The sequence below is a fragment of the Dermacentor variabilis genome, chromosome 2 (assembly GCF_050947875.1).
Source record: "Dermacentor variabilis isolate Ectoservices chromosome 2, ASM5094787v1, whole genome shotgun sequence".
Classification (NCBI taxonomy): domain Eukaryota; kingdom Metazoa; phylum Arthropoda; class Arachnida; order Ixodida; family Ixodidae; genus Dermacentor; species Dermacentor variabilis.
Genome location: NC_134569.1, coordinates 197,156,660 through 197,162,659, shown reverse-complemented (window position 1 = coordinate 197,162,659; position 6,000 = coordinate 197,156,660).

Genomic DNA, 6,000 nt, shown 5'->3' with positions numbered 1-6,000 from the left:
AAATGGGGGGCATGTGCAGAACATGTAATCAAGAGGGAAGATAACCGATGGTCATTAAGTGTTACGTACTGGATTCCGAGGAAAGGGGAGCGTAGTAGAGGGCGGCAGAAAGTGAGTTGGACGGATGAGATTAAGAAGTTTACAGGGACAACATGGCCACAATTGGCAGATGACCGGGGTAGTTAGGGAAGTATGGGAGAGGCCTTTGCCATGCAGTGGGCGTAGCCACGCTGATGATGATGAGGATGACACTTGCGCCTCTTTAGTACACTTTCTTGGCAGCCATGCACCTGGGGCTCATCACGTGATTAGACAAGACTGATTTGGCTCTCATAAGCAAATTGGACATACAATGCTCATTTTACTACATGCACCCAAAATTCTCTCGGCTAACTAGTCTGATGACCTAACACTTTTGTTTTTTTTATTCTTAGGGAAGCCCTTCAGTAAAATTCAGTCATAAAAAATTATACTTTGCATTCAACGTATCACCGCTACATTTTGAATGCAGTACTTATTGGAAGAAACAGCTTAGGAACAGACAACTTGACAATAAACCCTTGGATGCTACCTCACAGCACCAAGACTGCCAAAGTATAGGCCTTTGTTATGTAATCTATTATGTAATCTATGAGAAGAACGAAGGGTTTGCAGGTGCTTTAGTTCTTGTTTTTTTGCAAGTTACAGTATCATAGGTGTAGGACTGAAGGTGACTCAGCAGTGCATTTTACATGCTATTGGAAAAAAAGTGAGCTACCAGCGTAATTCGGCACACAACTTGTAATGATCAGAAGCAGAAAATTGTTTCCCATTTTTATTCATACAAGCTGACACCTCTTAAGAAGGAGCAGCAGCAACCTCTTTACAAAGAGAGATTCCAAGACATTTGGCATTCCCTTGGGTATTTTTGTGGGAGAATGGTAGTGTAACATATAACAGTACACCATGCAAATGATATCATTTGTGCAATAACTATGGTAATATATTATAGTATATGACCGCGCAGTCACGGCAGACAATAGAGAAAATGCTCGACAATGCACGACCACACGGCCACCACTCAGAGGTGAGTGAACATTGTTCTGAGTAAACCTTTTGTGACATGGTAATTTCACGACGAACTGCCACAAAATTTGATTACCACGTACACCAATGTAGTTTTCAACAGTGTAGGTATAAATCAACCATGATCATGAAGTCAGGGTTTAAAACAGCAGATGCATAAAATTATTTACCTTATCAAAATTCGAGTTCCGCAAATACTGCTTGCATGAATTCACATAGAACCCGGACCACTGAGGATACGTTTCTGGGTCTCCACACACGACAGCAGGATCCAAGTTCATGCGTGGTTCTTAGATCTGTGTCACATATGGTTACAGCTAAGTTCCTGCGCAATATGTTCTGGTGCTATTCAGAGGCTAGTCAAATATAAATGTGTGCATGGAGCACAGCCCTTAGCCCGCCGTTTTGTAGAAACTTTACAAGAACATAATATAGGCAAAAATGCCTTGAAGTTGGCACCTCTCGTTGGGATTGCCTATATATCTGTGAGCAGATATGTTGTTTAGCAACATTAAAAAATGCCACTGCTATCATCTTTAAGGATAGCGATCTTGTAGACAGAAAAAAAAACTGAATATGATTAATAGTCTGCATCTCATGGTGCATCTGTTGGCTAAAAACTAGCCCAAAAGGGTGTGTTGTTCAGGACTATAACAATGTATTTATCTTACGAAATATTCAGCTTTGCCTTTAAGGACCACAATAAATTGCACATTTTCTTCTGTTTGTAATTCCAGAAATGTTCGCCATAGCCAAGGCATTTTAGTGTCATATGAAGGAGCATCTTTGCAGCCAAAAATGAACCCTAATGCTGCTTCAAAAGAAAGCTAGCGGGTTTTGTAGTGTGAAATGTACATTTGTGCATTCTTTGTTGTGTTTTCGATTTTTTCTCTAATTTTGGGAGTGGCATGGTGTCCTTACTATTCATTGTATTCACTCGGTTTTATTTTACCTGTTTCAATCATTCAGTGAGTCAGAAAGTGCATGCTCACAAAATACAGTGCCTCAGCACCGTGCAACATTTAGAAATCTTGTAGAAATTTACTAAAAGGCACATTTGCAAAATTGTGCTAAAGAAGTTCATACCTTTAGCTGAAACTGATACAGACATTAAAAATCAATGTAGGGCCTATTGAACATGCAGGAATATTCCTACCTAACCTTGGGTCTGTGGCACGAAGTCGGCGCTGGCACGCCACTACGGTTAACTGTAATCATTTGGGTGCTCAGTCGGCATAATATCTTCTTTGTCATTGCAGGTGTGCAACGACACAATCATATGACGGTCGCATATATTGAGTCGCGGTCGCAGCGGGAGTATGAAGTTGACACGCGTCGCGGGCAGCTTGAGGAAAGGAGGCTGGAGCTGCAGATGAAGCAGTACAGCGACAAGATGCGGCTCAAGGAGTTGGAGATGCAAGAGCGTCAAATGGAGCGACAGTCACAAGCAGAACAGCGGCGCCAAGAATTAAAGTGCCGCCAAATTGAGCAAGAGGCCCTCGCAGAAGAGAGGTGCCTCATGGCTGCTGAGCGCCAAGCCTATATACAGCATCAGCGAGTTCAGTTGGAAAAGCTGAATATTTTAATCTAATAAAGAAATAATAATGAAAATAATTATCCACTCGACTGTATAATGAAGCTACAAGGGAAACGCAACACTGGTTTCTTGCAAACTTCATTCTGATCCAGACATCAAACCAGGGACAATCTTACCAAAACAGTTGCTCTATTCTACCTCAGTTACCCAGGAGGCTGTGCATTAGCAGAGCATGATAGACTTAACTGATAGTTTGAAGAAAAGGGACAAAGCATGCACATTTGAACTTTTTCAAGCAAAACACAAGCAGTCTTTCAATAAAGTAGTCCACTCATCTGTGTTTTCAAGGCACAACATAGCAACGACATACTGCTCAACGTGAGACATTTATTACGTAACTGCTGACGCCTCACGAGTAACTATTGCCGCCTGCATAACACCCACTATTATAGGGCCCCTGAAGCAGTTTGGACAATTTTGTAGACACGTAGTATACAGCTGAAATTAATTATTCGTACCACAATTTGTGTAAAACGTCTCGCGTTAGGAGAGCTACGAACGATCACCAGCTACCCTTTTCCATAGCCATGCATTTTCTCCTAAACACAGTCACCAAGTGATAGGGGCTAAGCTCCGCCTTCATTGGCTCTGCGTCATTACAGACGCAATCTTTTCTAGCAGCGCGCGTGCGAAGCCTCTCGCCAGCCGCATGACTGTCGACTTCAAGCAAGAGCAATTGAACTAGTGTGCATTGCAAGCATTCTGTTGAAGCGCCGAGTGTGTCCAGTATTCCGCTAGCCACAGGCGAGCTGGGAATTTCAATGGACTAGTGAAGGGATAAACTCAAGCGACAGCCCGATGGCGCTGTAGTCACTGCGCTCGTCGGCTGCCTGCGCTCGTCTGTTCGCCATTCTGTTGTACATGCTTGCAGTTGACAGATTGCCAGTCGTTACGTTTGGGGGCGACAATGTAACAAGGGCGCACCGTGGTGCTTGCGAAAATAAAAATCGCGATCAACTCTGACGCCGGAGCTCTCGTCAACACAGAGCATATTGTAACACAAGCAAACAACACTTGCTTTTTGAAGGAAGTGCTTTTAAGTGCAGTGAGAAACTGCCCTTGAGCATACTCTTTCGGTTACTTGCTTTTCATAGAAACAAATGAACTAACATTCCAACTATAATGAGCATTTGTTCACCATAAAGTTGGAAAAATCATCGATGACGCGCACTGGACAGCCAATTGGATAGATCGGCCTACTAGAGTCATTAGGGAAACTTGCATCAAATGGTCAGGGGCGGCTGAAAATTCAGCCAAGTGGCGGGCTGCGATCAGTAGCGATGTACATTCTTTACACTTTATAATAAGGTACAGGCTTTATGTGCAGAACTTAGATGCATCAATTAATGATCAGGATGACCTACTAAACAACACAGTATGTTTGTGCAAAATCGTGAAAATCGTTTCAAGGCTCCTTTAGCACTGTGCTACGCTATACAAACTAAACTAATACAGCTGAAAAGCCAGATGATGGAGCTGCACAACTTGAATGACCTGTTCCAGCAAATAAGCAATGGTAGTCTTGAAACAAGGTAGTTCATTCAACTCTGTTTATGAATGTACACTATATCAACATCAACACCACTCTGACAGCTGTTGTGCTGAAAGTGCAACTTTGATTGCATACCTATAGGCTTAAGCATACAAGCAATCAATTGCAGCCTGCAGAACACCTACTATTAACACTGCGCTATACAAACTAAACTAATTAACACAGCAGAAAAGCCAGATGACGGAGGTGCACATCTTGAATGACCTATTCCAGCCAATAAGCATTGAAAATCTTTGAACACGGCAGTTAATTTTGTTGTATTTATGAACGCAGATCCACATCAATGCCGCTCTTGCAGTCAACAGTTGCCGCGGTTAACCTGCAACTGTAAGCATAAGCATACAAAGCCAGAACGGGACACAGAGCTTGAAACACTGATTACATTGCTTGGACTGTGGCAGGAGAGAGGGCATGGAAGGATCGTCATCTGCACATGCTAGCTAAGGGGGCAGTTTGGCTTAGGTCGTGGCAGTGAGACAATGCAGTATTTCAATTTTTCTCGTATCCTCTAATAATGAACATTATTTAAAAATTATTGCAGTACAACACTTCCAGCATGGTGCCTTACAGCTTGCAGGGTGTATAAGTGTCGTGATATCATGATGTAGATAGCGGTTACGCAATGGCAGGATATTGCAATGTTGAGATGCTAGCCACGACTCGCTCTGTCGCCTCCTATGCTGCTAGTGGTTGCGATACCTAGGAATAGCCGTAAGGCCCACCAGACATAAAACTGCAGGCACATTTGTAGGACCCCGATTGTCACAGCTGTATGTCTCAACTATGAAGAAGACTCACTACACAGCCACATCGCCAACGCACGGCTTGGTTCTGCTCACGCTGTTGGTTGCTGGCATCTTTTGGGGCCGCCTCGACTGCCTCGCCATTCTCAGTAGCTGTTCACGGCGTTGTTTATATGGTCGAGTTTATTCCTGCCTGCTCGCATGACGTCAGCCTCGGATGGGACTTCTTGTCCCGTCATGAAGCCGTAATCGACTGCGCACGCACTCAAGTTGAGTTTTCCCCTCTTTGTTACGCACCATTGAACGAAGGTCGTGATTGCCCTTCTAAACCTGCCATGCGCGAGGATAGATATTCCGCCTGGCTCCTTCGCCCTAGTACCCATATCCTGCGACGTCATCACTCATGCAAGAGTCCTCTTCACGCCGTCCTACCTGTTCATGAGCCATAAAGCTCTACCAGTACCCTTCGCAATTCAGAGATCACTGGCAGCGGCAGCAATATATACTTTTGCAATCTCCTCTGCCCACGTATTATGCTGCTCGTTAGTCTATGCCTTGGCTTCGAGGAATACCTCGACTCTTCGTCTTTGGGTGACGTCCCCAGAGACACTTTCGATGTCGACTCCGGCCAACCATCTGCGATTTGGGCTCTTAAGGAGACGTCCAGGGATGTGTTCTCGAGTGCCGTCACCGATACCATCCCACATGCCGAACGTCTCAACCTTCACCTCCTGCACCACTGCAGAATTTTATTCTGTTGTACATGCTGCCATCTATTGAAGTCAGGGAGACATAGTTCCCCGTGACGGCGCGCGGTCGGTGATCTGGCAGGGCGTGCTCTTCTTCTTCTTGAACTAGAACATATCTGAGACACCATTAAACATGTGCGTACGCGACTCCTCGTCTGGCCGTTTCGCTCTTCCTTCCTGGCTGCAACATGGTGCCAGAAGAACACGTTCTACCAGCGGACATCGGCTCCTCTTCCTCCTCCATGTAAACGATGCCAGCAACGAAACGCCACCGGTGACCTGCTTCCTATACGC